The sequence below is a fragment of the Scomber scombrus genome, chromosome 11 (assembly GCF_963691925.1).
Source record: "Scomber scombrus chromosome 11, fScoSco1.1, whole genome shotgun sequence".
Taxonomy (NCBI): Eukaryota; Metazoa; Chordata; class Actinopteri; order Scombriformes; family Scombridae; genus Scomber; species Scomber scombrus.
Genome location: NC_084980.1, coordinates 23,952,411 through 23,967,954, shown reverse-complemented (window position 1 = coordinate 23,967,954; position 15,544 = coordinate 23,952,411).

Here is a 15,544-nt window from a genome sequence, read left to right as displayed (position 1 = left end):
ATATTTCACACACAAACAGGCACAAAAATCCCACTTTCGGGACTGAGGAGAAACACACACACACACACACACACACACACACACACACACACACACAAGCAGCGAGATGATGTCACCCTGCACACTTAGTTTCCAGTGGCTTTAAATCCACTCCAGGCCAAGTGGAAATGACTGTGAACATGCAGGAGCCTAAGTGGCTTTGTCAAATTGCAGGGAGCGGAGAGCAATATGAGCAGAACAACACTCCAGTCAACAACACATGGCACTCCAGAATTATTGCAGTAATGTTCCTGTGAAAAGCCACTAGATATTACCTGCTTATTTCAGTGTCTGGTATGTGATAGATAGGGGGGGGGGGGGGGGGTTGTTTGAATGACTGCGTAACTCTGCCAGGCCTCAAAGAAGCCAGAAGTCAGGTAGTTTGAAGGACCATACAAGTGGGGGAATTATATCCTTTATATATGATAAAAATGTAAGCTGTTTTATGTTATTGTAATTATTTGTTTTTTCTAAAAATCCTTTACATGTCGAGCTTTTTTCAGAAAGTTTAAAGTTGTGTTAATACTGATAGCAAAGCAAAGTTTAGAGGCACGTGGGCAGTAAAAGTCCACAGAAAGGCACAAACAGTGGGAGGTTCACTCTAAGCAATACGTCTACTAAAAATGATTTGACTTACCCTCAAGGTCTATGATTCTATTTAATATATCATATATCATACATATTTAAGAAACATGCAGAGGAACAAGCTAGAAGGTTAAGTGTGTAGAGGAAAATGCAAGATACAAGAAGTTTATTGCCATATGCATGGTAAAAACACAGAGGTTCAGACAATGCAATGACATTCTTACTTTGCTGCTCTCCTTAAACACAACAATAACACATGACACAAAGATGCACACAACAATAATATAACTGAAACAACTGGTTTCCTAATTACTGATTAGACTGGAGCATCTAACTATTATCAGCCAGCTAGAGCTAATGTCCATAGATTAGATGCATGTGTTGTTTGTAACCAAGTGTGTCTTTAAAAAAAGACATTTAAAGACAACCAATTTGCAAGAGAATACAACAAATTACATTATGTTATTGACATAAAGAAACTTTAAAAAACTTACTGGCAAAATAGTTTTTATTGTTTAACCAAAACCAAAATCTTTGCCTTACCTTAAAGAATATATTTATTGTCTAATACACACTTCATCCAAAACCTGGTAAATTGACAGGGTAGAAGACATTGTAAAATTTCTCTAGGAGTCACATTTTCATGAATATTACAAGGCGAAAGAATACTCACATGAAGCTGTACTCTCTGCCTCTGATTTTCTCCACTCTCTCTAAAAAAATATGGCTGAAATCTTTCCAGTCAAGTCAGTTTGCTGCATTTTAGTTTGAAGAGTCTCTATTCAGCAAGTTTACCTAATTTGAACCGGAGCCGGAGGAGCTGCTTCTGTCAACCAGTCGTTATCCGCCGCTCGGCAGAGTGATTAGTCAAGTTTATCTTTAAAGTCAGTATTAGAGGTTTCGTTTATTTTGTTTGAATTATTTTGCCGTCTGCTCATTTCACACAATCCTAACATCCAACAAATCACAACTTTCAAACAAGCTTACTGATTTGGCTTTCTGCTTTGCCAATTCAAACAGTAAAAACTGATGGGCATGCCTTACAATATGAGGTAGTATAAAACATTAATAATTTAGTTTGAGAAAAATAAATTCTAATATTTCTGAGGAAATACTGGATGAATGAGAAGCCAATAAAATGATGCCAGCTTATCTTTTTCCTATATACCCCCCCCATTTTTTTGCAAGCCAGTGGAGATTTGAAAAACATATGCCTCTCTGTCTTTGCCATATTATCCTCATAGAGGAGATGATATTACTGAGTGATACTTGAGTGACTGTCTAATCTCACGGGTTGATTGGAGAAAAAAAAGGGGGTTAAAAGCGTATACCTCCACTTTAACAAAGCACATAAAAAAAAGAAAAGTGGGTCAGACGCAATATGTAATCACGCCACTCAATCCAATGCTGCGCCACGAAGGCTTGATTTAATACATTCTGTTGGTTATTGACAAAATGTAATATGATCATCAGAAATTCTACATGGTGCAACGTCTGCGAAATCTCATTACTGTCTCGTGTTTCGCTCGGCCTCCCCTCCTCCCTGCTGGAGCACGGAGGCAAAAGGGTAATGCCAATAAGAATGAGATAAATTGGAAGGCAAAAAAGAAAAAAAATCTATGCGTCCATTAACCCTGAGAGGGAGGGGTGTGTGGGTTTATGCTTTTTTTTCTTTCTTTCTTTCTTTCTCTATCTCTCTCTTGTTGGAGTGTGGGTAGTGAGCCAGACTGCAGGGTCATTATCCATATGCTGCCTGAGCTAATTTCTCTCCGCTCACCCAGGCAAGCCTCATCTTCCTAGATGCCCTTTCAAAAGGTCACAACCACATGACCTCGTGCATGCTGCAGGACATCGCACTGCCTCCAAACTGTGTCTAATAGGTCAATGTCAAATAAGGCTCTCAGGGGCTGTTTAAGCTGTTTTGTAATTGTTATTACCGTCATTAAATACTGTTGCTTTGACTTATTTCCTAAGTAGTGTCTTTCAAGCTGCAGCTCAGACGAGAGTGTCTGTGATGCTTAAAATGTCCATCGGCTCATCGAGGTCGCCTTTAGTTATAATCGAAAGAATAAGCTGTGATTCTTAGCTTCATCCTGAACATCTGGGAATCTATAATAACAACATTCTCCTTAAAAGCAGCCTTTATTCATTGTATTGATCTACAGATTTACTAAAGTAAATATACTTGTACATGGCAAGAAGAATTTATACCTAACATTTCTTTCATATCTTTCTTTTTCTTTACATTTTAAACAATGGACGATGTGGACATTTGATTGAGTGCTAATATTTTCTTTCCCCTCACATATCAGCCCATTCATTCAGTATAACTTTCTTATCCAGAGCTGCTCAAAACGAGCGCAAATACTGGAATAAAATTCATTTCCTGGATCACCAACATTACAAGCAACCGATAGGGAAGGGTTCAAAGGTCAGAGCCACAGCACCCAGACAATAGATGGAACAAACCCTCTTGTCCTGGAATCATTACTTTTGTTATTGATGTAGGATATTGCACGGGAAAAAATACAATATCAGATGTAACTGAGCAAGTCGTCTTAATCTCTGTCAAATCCCAATCTATAATTGGCAATAATTTTGGTTTTATTGACCGGATTCAACACTAAAGGAATGATGGTAGACTTCCACATTCTGTTTTATACACAAATTCAAGAGAATAATCATAAACTTTAAATACACAAGTGATTACTACATGACTAAGGGTACATACAAACAACAACAAAAAACTAATTATTGCCATTTCAGTATTTCCTTATCACAGTTACCTCAGTATACACATTTTGATTGCAAGTTACCAGAGGAAAGTAATTAAACATACTAAGTCTTTGTTATTGCTGCTTCAGCAGTACAAAGTAAGGAGTTCCAATTATGATGTTGGTGGGGAGAAAAACACCTTTTTATGTTATTAATACTATGTGATTAACAAAAATACACATGGCTAAGATAAATTGTACATTATACCTCAACCAGCTCAAATATTCCGCATTGAATGTGGCTGGAAACAGAGCCAGCCCTCAGATATGTAAGCTGCTCACTAAAATGAGAGGAAAAAGCCTGCTAAGCAATGTCCACAGAGTGTCTATTGATATATACGGCTTCTAGCTTTCCAGAGTATGACTCCCCTGACAATGGCAATGAAAGTGGGCCACAGTGAGCAAACAGATCAGCCTATATCAAACATCCCTTCATATATTACAGACATAAAAAGTCATTATCCTCAGTGGAAATCGATAGCCGACGTGGTCAAGATGAAGAGACCCCCGTGTGGTTTTCGGGGTCAGCTTACAAAGGAACATTGCTGCAAATGATATCATTTTTCTATCATTAACTGGCCCCCAGGTCGATGACCATGTTTAAAGCTGAGGTATAGCGTTACTTATAATGTCTGGTAATGAATGGTGCGCTGGTGGTGATGTGTCCAACATTGATTGAACATGTGGACTGGCCGGTGCAGCAGTAGGGCTCAATAAGGCTGAGGTTAATACGTCAGTGTTTCCATAGCATAGCCGCAATATCGAGGTATGGACAGGACTCCTATATGCCGGCGTGCTTTATTTGGAGATCTTATTAAAGGACTCTGTTAGTGTTTGTCCAGACTAGCAGTGTTTGTCTGCAGTCTAGCTGCAGCAGTAGTGTGGGTTTTCCAACGGAAATCAAAACACCAGTTTCTGTCTTTATTTTGATATTCTACTGATCCCCAAAGGAAATCTCCAAGTTACTGCAGGAATACAAAAAATTACCACTACAATACTACAGCTGCTAATACTGTGACTACCTACTTGCAGAAGTTCTGCTAAATACGAACACTAGTAGTACAGTAACAATAAAATTCACTGTGATTCAAAACAGTTTTGATACAATGCCATTCATTCCACTGCTAATTTATTTAGTATTTGATAGACTTTGATATTTTAACTTGTTAATAAAATGCAGTCAGTAGATGAGACCCCATCTGGGAGGGTTTTGGTTTTTTTATGTTTAAAGACTCGAAACCCTAACCCAATGACCTGAGGTTACATGACTGCGTTGGGTGTATCTGGACATCAGTTTTCAGAGAAGGAACATCAATATTTCTCAATGTTTTTCTGACTCCTGCCACACCAACAAAAGTAAACATGGGCAGTGAAGCACTTTTTAGCCAAGTAGTTGTTAAGGAGATTGTAATTTTCACTGAAATACCAAGCTTGGTTATGGCTCTATGTGTGCAGAAGTGAAACAGCTTTTCCTTCAACTATATGGAGGTTTGAAGTAGCATAAACCAGTGTCGCCAGCATTACTCGCCTCAGATTGACAGTTTGTGCTACCATCAGCATCTACTGCATGTTGTTATTATCAAGGTTTGTGGTGCTGCCGTCATATTTTATGATACAATTGTGAGTTTTTCAAACAGGCACTTTTAATCAGTAGATGGTTCAAACTGGCACTGGCAGAAGGAGGGAAGACACTCACACATAAATACTGTACTCGAGGCACAATCAAGAAGCAACATCGGATTTGATTGTAATATGTTTTTTGACTGATTTCACACAAAATTTGGGTTAGATCTTTGGCTGTGAAGGGATGAAGTCATGTTGTTTTTTTTGGGTTTTTTTTGTTACATGCTGTACTGCTTTATCTTTATTCTGGTCACCGCTCATCTAAACGGGTGATGTAAAGTCCCTTTATTTATCATTTATAAGCAGTATACAACCATTTAATACATTTTAATAACACACTAAAATATAGTTGTATTTACTAATGTACAGTACCTGTCAGTTATTCTAACTTCTCCTATGATGACATATTTTATATTATAACAACTGTATTTTTTTGTGTTATATACCATCCTCCAATTATGAAAGGTTACAAGTATATCATAGTGTATTAGCTCAATAATTAATCTATTAACTCTGTACCCTTAAAAAGGCAGGAGTTGAAAATGAGTTAATTATTCTTTTTATTTACTTTGATGTGACTAGTTATCTCATTTGCACCTAAGAAAACATTTCCACAAATAATTTTTAAAATGTTGTATATTTTGGATTTTATGAGTTGTATATCCTGTTGCATGTTGCCTGTTTAAGGGTTAATATAGAGTGCTTATAAATGCTAAAGTTGAAAAACTTAAAGTAAAGTGTTACCAGTATTTTTATTGCTCCTGCTACTAATACTATAACTGTAAGCACCACGATGCTAGTATTATTAAAAATATTGTTCCTTCTTCTGTGTGCATGTGGGACTATACCATCAGCCTTAAATAAGGATAGAAATAGGATGAATGACAGCAGAATAAGAGCATAATCTGCTCTGTAGTTTGTATGAAATGGGAAATTAAATGTTTTGTTTGATCGTCCTTTGTATGATGAGCTCACAAATGCACTTCCCAGTAAATTGACTTTCATTTCTTCTTAATTAAATAAATATGAGTTTTAAAAATGCTTCACTGTAAAGTGGACTCTTAGTGGCAAATTTAATCCGGCAGTGGACTTTAATGGGTCAGTATAATACCTTTATATATCTAGCAACATATTGCTTTCAGTTACAGTATGCTATTGATATGATATGAGCTACACAATCACGCTGTTCCCATGTGCTTTATAAAGAAAAACACAACTTGAGGCTTCTCTCACTGTGGCTGTGTCAACAACAAAATCATTCTTTCTCTCTCTCTCTCTCTCTCTCTCTCTCTCTCTCTCTCTCTCTCTCTCTCTCTCTCTCTCTCTCTCTCTCTCTCTCACACACAAACAAACACACAAGCCTATGGCTGGTGCATCGGCTGACACAAGGGCCCATATCCGGCCTGCTTTTTTGACACAATGCCTCCATTGCTTCAGTGGAATCATTCAAAAGGGGAGAGGGGAGTGGGGAATGGGGGAATGGGGCAAGCCAAAGAATGACTTAGCACCACAAACACAGAGCGACATGCACTCAACGCTCCATTCTCATTCAGTGTGTATCATCCACAAAATCACCCAGAGCGATGCTAAAAGAAAGCATTGGGTCGTGAAGATGTGTTTCATCAAAATTGCATGGTTTCAGCCCCCATTTTGCCACTTTAGACACTTTTGTTTGGTGTTTGGAGGACATGCTGAGTATAACCTGCTCAGTCTTGCACAGATGCGAGCACTTGTGTAGCCGCACTAACATCTCATGAGAGTGTGTATGTGTGTGTGTGTGTGTGTTTATATGTGGCAGTGAGAGAGGATATTCTATCCCTCGTAGACAAACACTGGCCTTTTATAAATGGAGAAAAAATGCTGAATCCTGATTCTGGCATGATGATTATCTAATGTATGATATCAAAAAATCAGCAGTTTCAGTCCGCTAACACGAGCATTGCTTTCACACCTGTAGCTCGGTTCGTTTGGTTTGGATGAATTAAAAGACTGATGCATTGTTTCCTTTTATGTCTGGCTCATTTCGTGTTCACACTGACAAATGAAGCAAGAGGAGTAAACATGAGGTCATATGAACTGACAGGTAACTCATTCATTGCACAGTTTTAGCGACTGTCACCGTGCATAATCAGAGCTACATGGATCGTCGGAGGAAAATCAATTTCTCTGCTAGTCCATCAATTCAAAAGTCAATCAATTCAAAGGTTATTCTTCTGACTGACTCCAAGTCACGCTGAACATTATTGTGCATTACGTGCACGTTTATCTTCTTTGTTGTTTGCAAAGTGCTCATGAAGAAACAAGGTGGTTGTGAGCGTTGTTAGCCAAGAAAGCAACTGGACCTCATCTGTCATCATTAATGATTGACAGCTTGTACTGTAATATTATTGGAGATGAGGAATAGTTGCTGTGTGGTAACTTTCTCTCACTTTTAAATGGGGGAGATGTCAAAAAGTAGAGAATACAACACGCTTCTAACTCCTTCTCACTTCATAATGCACGAGGAGAAAATCCCCGCAGCCGCTTGCATACATACAGTACGTGTTTCCATAGTTACCCAATAATCTTGCATAATAATATAGGAAGATTGTGCTAACCGTGACAGTTAGCAGGATCAGCAGATGACGAGTTAATAATGTCACACGTCTACTATTACACAATCCTGTGGCTGGTCCACCAACAAACTGCACCAGATTTTGCTTGGAAGCGGATCAAAAACCACATCAGGTGGTCTTTTGTTTTGTCTGTAAACCAGAATTTGAATGACGGAGGTCAACACCAGCCTAAATGAACTGAGCCAAATTGGAAACACACCAGAATTAGTTTGAAGTGGCTCAACACACTATGCAGCTATTTTTCTCTCATGCTGTCCTTCGTGTTTAACACACAGAGACACACACACACACACACACACACAAACTACTACAAAGAATCCATTTAACTGTCTTGTGTCACACACACAGATTGTTTTGTCTATATGTGTCATCCAGTTCAGAGGGTGCATTCTTACAGGAAGACACAGCGAGGCTTCACACAGCAGCCCTGTGCCGCCCCCGCCTCCTTCTCCCTTCACACATCCTCCTTTACTCCTCATCCTGCTCACTCGTCCTCCCTTACTCAACACCCCCTCCTTTTAGTCCTTTCCTCTGCAATTGTTCCCTCTTCTGCTCCGTATACTCCTGGGGCCAGACAGCTTAATTTAAACTTGGCAACAGTTTCTTATAATTGCAAATTTTTATTTTTTTTGCATCCTTCTGGTGGCAGAGGGCTCGTAGCTGTCACTTAGTTCACTGCTGCCTCCAGCCGTTCAGGCTTGCAAGGGGTTAACAGGTCAGTAATGAATTTGGCACAAAGCTATTTAAAGCTTTTAAAGTCAGTAGTAAAATTTTTAAATCAATACAAAAACCTAACAGGGAGCCAGGGCAAGGTGGCTATAGCAGGAAGGGTTTATGTTCACGTCTCTTGACCTTAGTAATAATTTGTGCAGCAGCGCTCTGCACCAGTCGGAGCCAAAAGGGCTAAACCTGAATCATTCCAGAGGAAAGTATATTACAGTGGTGCCATAGGAGAAACATTAAGCATGTTTCAACAACTGTTTTTATGTAGATTTAAAATTTGCCCAAAAGTTGGGACACAAAACAAAATGCAAACACATGCAAAATGGATTTGAAATAGGCTTGAAGTGTAAAAATATGCATACTGCGAATGTAAATGTGAGCTGTTACTCGCCCTGTTTAGGCTGCTGTATTGATTAAAATAGAACCGTATCTGTTCAGGTGCATGTGGGAGGGACAACTAAAAAATGCAGCTTAAACACCACCTGTGTATACTAGCCTTGGCACCTTTGTCTGTGTACACTGCAAAGATTTCAATATTTATCCTCGGAGAACTATAAATTCCAGCTTTACATGGGGACCCAGAAATGGAATGCCATTATGGATCAATGGTGTTTGAATAATTGTATAATCTTGAAATGTCCTCTTGAATGTATTCACATAGCAGCAGTGGATGGAAACATGCTTTAATACACTATTTATTTTTTCCAAGATATCAGAAATGCGCATAAGACTTGTGCCAATTTTCAACATGACCAATAAATACATGTTTTTCATGTAGGCCATGATTTGCTCCTACAAACATTTGCATCGCAGCGCAATTTTACTTGTCAGTTCGTCAGTGAAAGCAGTTGGAAGTTTATTTTCAGAGCAAGTGATGATTTTTAGATCTAATTTCACCACATAGCCTGTCACATTCTGACATAAACCAGCAGAGAAATTTAAATGACTTCCATTTTCTATCTTGGAACATATCTGACACATGACACAAGCATTTCATTCACGCCTCAGAGCTCCCATCCACATTACATCCTTTTGTCAGAGAAACAGTCAGACTGTGCAGCTATTGTAGCCCCCCCCCACTCTGTTCCCCACAAGGGCCTGCACAATATCAGGCAGTGCTTGCAGAAAAATGCCCCCAACGTCCTAAATGAAATCATTCTTTCGTCTTCAGTCTGTGATCCAGTTAACGACCCACCTCTGCCAGGAAAGGACAGAGATAAGATACACAGAGAGGAAGAGAAAAAGGGGAGAAAATCCTTAGTTGCCCTTCGCCTTTCCTCATACTGCCAAAGATCCCCCCCCCCACTCTAAAGATCTCCAAGCTATGTTGTGAGTCAGTAACAATCAGAACATTCACAAATGTGGCTGTGCTGCCATTTCTTTCCACAAAGATCTATGATTTGCCAAGTGCACCCTCTGAGAGCTACCAGCAGCCCAGCCAAAAAATCCTCCCCGCCGCCCCCCTCCCCAAGCAATGAGAACACCCCCGGATTGCTGAGAAATTGCCCCTGCCGCGTCCCCTTCAAATGCGTGTGAATTCCAAATAATGTTCCGTAGCCAAATAGCAGTTGGCACAGAGCCGGGGTAAAGGGCTTGAGAGGCGCTCGCTCCCACGGAGAGCAGGGAAGGAAGGAGATAGCAAGGAAGACGATATGAAGAGGATGAGAAGTCAGTTTCTTTCTCCAAATGTGCAACTTTAAGCTATTTATATGAATTTAAATACACTCAACACATCAGCCTAAATCAGGTAGTGTAGTAAAGACTCATTCATTCTACTCATCTGCAACCATGTATAGATTATGTCTGAAAAGCATTTTAACATCCCCTCCCTTCACTTCCCCTTGGAATTTAGTAATACTTTACACATGTTTTGACTGGTCACTCGCAGTGCTAGACAACAAGATCCAAAGATGAACTGAGGAAAAAATGGAAATTGAATGCATCTAATGTTAAGCACGCTGAATAATTAACAATTATGAATAATGATTAAAAATACAGAGATAATTTAATATAATGCAGCTGCAGCTAAGTGGATTTCATGAATAAGTCCAAAAGCAGCTGCAGTCCTCCGTTGCTGGATTTGTTAGCCACAGTGCTGCTATGTTTGGCATGTCAAACTAATTTAGGCTTAATTTCCATTTATCTGAGAATAAACATGTTAGAATGAAACACGAATGCTTCAAAGAGTGATTTCAGCTTTGGGGCCAGGTCACACCAGTATTTAAAATCAGTCCGACTGTATAGGTTCCCAAAAACAGCCGAACAAATATCCCACAGCTACATTTATGCCACCTAGTGGCCATTGTAACTATAACCTTGGGAAGTGATGCAGTTCTTGACTTCAGATGAGTTTACCTCATTTGGAGGAGGCAGATTGGGTGGATGGCTAGATAGATAGATGGCAAAAAGTGGCCTTTGCTGCAGGATATCCCTGTTAGCTTTACATTTTCCAAATGAGATTCTGGATTTTTTTTGTGTGAAATCGTAACATTATAGTGTTTACTGTTGCCAAGATGCTGAAAGTTGCGTAACTCTAAAGAAGTATAAACTGTGTCTCAAGTGATCATGTTCTCTATCGTATTGAGACTACGTATCTCTCCACTCTGTCACATAGTTTATATGTGCAGGGTATGTCCCCTCTGTTGCCAAGGTACGTAGTTATTTCTTTGTGACGCACTGGGATGCCTAGTCAAGTGCTATGTTTTACCTATAAATCACCTGAGCTGGCATGTAATCACTGATTGTTTGACATCCACCTGAGTCATGGTGCCATGTGTGACTTGAAAGAGAAGTGTTTGTGCAGGTTACAGCGTGATTCCACTTACCTAAGGAAGTTGTATTTTGGGTCTGTCAGCGGGTTGTCTATGGATAGCTTACCTGGATCGCTGTTTCCCTTTGTCTATTTTCTTTTCTTCTCTTCATACTTCAAGTTCTCTATAACAGCTTATTGCTTTTGGGCTTGCTGGATAACACACTCAGTTGGATCCATTCTGGTGGTCACTGTGGCTGTGATTCCCTATACCAGCATATTGCTTGCAGTTTCGTGAGATAATGCACTTGGTGCCGAGTGCAGACAGTTTAGTCGGCTAACAGTAGGTGTGAAGGCTTGACTCTCCAGTCAAGCTGGCATATCTCTGCCTCTGATCAAAATAAATCCAAAAAGTAGGTTAGACACTGGTAAGGGCAACCAGGGCTCTGGGTGTAAACTTTCCTGAAGTCCTTATGGCACCCACTTCTCAGTCTGGGGAGGTTGTGGAGGATCAGCCCGGGTAGTGTGGGTGCCCCTCTTGTCTGATTGCAAAGACTTGGTCTTCAAACAATTAGATTCGCCTGCATCTACACGGAGTTTTTGAACATGCATGACGGGGAGAAGGTTGCCCACAGGTCGTTCCCTCCAATGGATCCAACCTCTCTGCTGATTTCTCCCCTCAGCTCCTTTTTTGGCAATGCCACTTTAGCAGGAATTTCAGGATTATGGATAGTCTGGTTGCTAAACTGCACAGAGCTACAGCAGTACAGACCCATTTGGCTAATAGTTTACCTTTGTGACCTGTCCCAATAGCTGCAGGAAAGTTATGGTGTTATTGGTGAGCTTCAAACGGTTTCCTCTGGTTTCTCCTGTTATGAAGGATCAGGCAGAGGTTGCAGGCAGAGCCTTGGCATCATTTTGGGTTGTTAAATATCACCTATGGCTGTCCCAGTCCCAGCTCCAGCAAGGGCATGGGGACTTTCCAGTGGAACCTTCGACTATGTTCGGGCAAGATACGGCTAAGTTGCTACAGCAGACAACGAAATGTCGCCACTATGCACAAGAGGTTTCAGGTGGCCTTTCTGGGTGCACCAGGGACTCAAGGCGGCAGCAGCCACGTAATCATTTCATACCACACTCTCACAAATCTACCGTAGCTAATGTAGCAGCTAGCCCCTCCTTCGGGAAGCAGGTGCTAGGTGTGACTCATTGGTAGAAGGCTTGGCCATGCCTAATTTTCCTTTTTATTATATCCCTTGGTCAGTTTAGTGACTTATGGGCTGATCTGAGCAGACACTCCTGAATGATTTTGGAGAGAGAGACTCAATATGGTAACGAATTTATGGCTACAATGTAATTTTGGTTTTCTGAGTGGAGACTGTTTTAGCTTTCAGGTCACTCGGAGACACATTTCAATCAACTGTCAATGATCACATGCCAGCACAGGTGCTGTATAAGTAAACTGTAGGGCATGCTGATATGTCGAAAAGAAATACCCACGTACCTTGACAGCAGTACATACGAAATATGCTATGTAGAGAGATAGTCTCTTCACTCAGAGAACCAAGGCTATACAATCTTTCCCTAACCCTGTGGTCTTTGTGCCTAAACCAAACCAGACATTAACCACAGCCTTGTCACACCATAAAACATCATTATTTGTTAACATATTAGGGTCCTATGGGTCGTTCTGGAGTGCATTTGCTACTATGGCTCCTAGATGGCATAAATGTTACTATGAGTCATTTTTTGCAGGGTGAATATTGTCATTTTATAATGAGGGTGAGTTGCTTCTGAATGAATGAATGAACTCTATTTATACAACACCTTTCGTGCACAGAATTCAGTTCAAAGTGCTTTTCAATTCAGCAGCAAAAGCAGAACACACCAAACACCAAAATCGTGTTTAAAACCACACACATACACAAGGAGAAAGGGAGAAAATTAGTGTTTTTTTATTGATAAAATGTACACAGTTACACAGTCATTAAATAGAAATGAGAGAAAATCATAAAATATTAAAACAGACTACAGTAGTTGCTTGTTATAGTCTATATTAAAAAGATACATTTTGAGTTGTCGTTTTAAATTGTCCACTGAGTCAGCAAGTGTAATATTTAAAAGCAGACTGTTCCACATTTTTGGGGTGTATTGGTTAAAAGCAAGATCCCCAAAGGCTTTGTGGCAATCTTGGGAACAGTTAAAAGAACAGCTGCGGAGGATCTTAGAGGGTGTGGAGCATCATAAAAATGATAGGGATTCTATGATATAAGAAGGGGGCGAGGCCATTCAGTGTCTTAAAAACTAAGATAAAGACTTCACAATTAATTCTGGGAGATACAGAGATCCAATGTAGGTTGCATAAAACAGGAGTTGATCTCTCTCTTAAAATCAATTCATTTAAATAGAATTACAGAGAGCAGTGGATTTTCTTTCTGGGGAAAATTTTTTATATGTGTGAATCTTTCCCACCAAGTTCAACTTTAGTGTACTTTGACACATGAATTTGAACGATTTACCAAAGGCACGCTATCTTGACAGTGCTGACCTTTGAGGAAACAGAGAGCCAGCGAGTCCAAAACTGAGGAGGCTATCATAGCTTATTAGCTGTTTTGTTCGATCCACTTACTCAATGTCCTCTGTCAGTATAAATTGTTCCACTAAATTATTTCTTTTTAGACATTTAAGCAACATGTGTCAATTGCACACACACATCTTTTGAATTAACTGTGTGGACGTAGGCTACTGTCCTGTTAGCAACGGAGCTATTAAGTTACAGTTTCCAAGCGTACTCGCATTTATGAAGTTAGCTTTGACAGCTATTGTGACTAGCATGTTCCTGGCTGGCTAGCAAGTGAATTGCTTTGACAGCTATTGTGACTAGCATGTTCCTGGCTGGCTAGCAAGTGAATTGCTAGCTTGCGTGCTAAAATAATTCACATCTAACCTTGTAAGTAGTCTCTGTACATCACCAAGCTTCTAGCACAAAGAAATGCTAATTAATTTTTCTTTGCCATTTTCCCATGTGGCCAAGCCTTTAACCTCATTAGAGACTTTTTTTTGTCACACTACCACTTCACATGCTTACAATTCCTACCTCGTCTAGAACATCCACAACCTTTTCAAACTTGTAGATATATAGATAGTGTCATCGTTGGCTTTGTGGTGTGCAGGCCCACATTCAAAGGAAAATTACAGTGTGTAAACATCATCTAGGAGGCCTTTATTGGTCTTAGCCTCACATCAGTAAAATACCATAATGCATTATGCAGAGGAAGTATTTAGGAATCATTTTGTGTTCTGGGTACGACTCTTGAGCGCCTGAAGGAGTAAGAGAACATCACATAATATACTGAGAGCTGCAGGGAGTCCCTTTAGGAGAAGTGTGAAGGCTGTGCGCTATAGGGATGCAGTGCAAGTATAGGGTAGGCACAAAAACAAAACTTTAATCCAAACTGTCTCTTAATATTAAGATACAGAAATCTTCCGAGAGACTGCTGGTCTCACCAACATCAGACATGTTTTTTCCGTTTGGTTTCCTCTGGTTTAAGGCGTGCTGTCTTCAATATGCTGATGCAATGTTACAGGATTCCAATGCACAAAATACAAAACAAAAAAACCTCTATTGTTTTGCACTAACTACTACTGAAAAACACTTTTTTTTCAACCCTGTGTAGTGTCTGTAGTCCTCCTTTTCAGGCTTCAGCAATAAAGGATGGCAGTCTCTATGTAGCCTGAAAGGTTAAATCCATGGCAAAAAAGTCTGCCAACACACACACACTGCACTACTCGCTACTGCTTTCTTGCGTTGAGTGCATGGCTATGATTTGAACTGAACGGATATTATACCATATTAACATTTTTATCAACTCTGATTGTCTCTCAATTGGATGGACAGTAAAAGGCTACTGTTTTAGAATCCATATGAAACTATAGAAGTAGGTAGTAGTAACCCTCTTTTTTTTTAAACTTCATTCAAACCTCATAGTCCTTTAATGTATAAATACAACTTCAGATTTAGGACTCGAACAAACATTCTGCTTTGGTTTTATATTTCAGTGAATATGATTTAATTCAGAAAATGTTTATTGTTTTGAATGGTCTCCCTCCTTAAGGCAATTAGCTAAAATCAATGTGCAATGTGCATGAAACAAGATACAAACGCTTTGAGAATTCAATGAACATGCTGTAATAAACCACCCATTGTATGCTTTATTCTTGAGGGGAGTGACTGTGCTGCCACAAAAGTTCCAATGTGCCCTATAACTCATGTGATGTGTGGAAACTGTTTAAAAACCCTGCAAGCCACAGTTGCACGGGCGATAAGAAAATATTAATTTGATAGATTATCTCGGTGCATAATGCCACATCTCGCTAGAACCATAAAAAGGTTGGAAAATTACAGTCGACCTATTAATGCAATTGAACAGACAAGC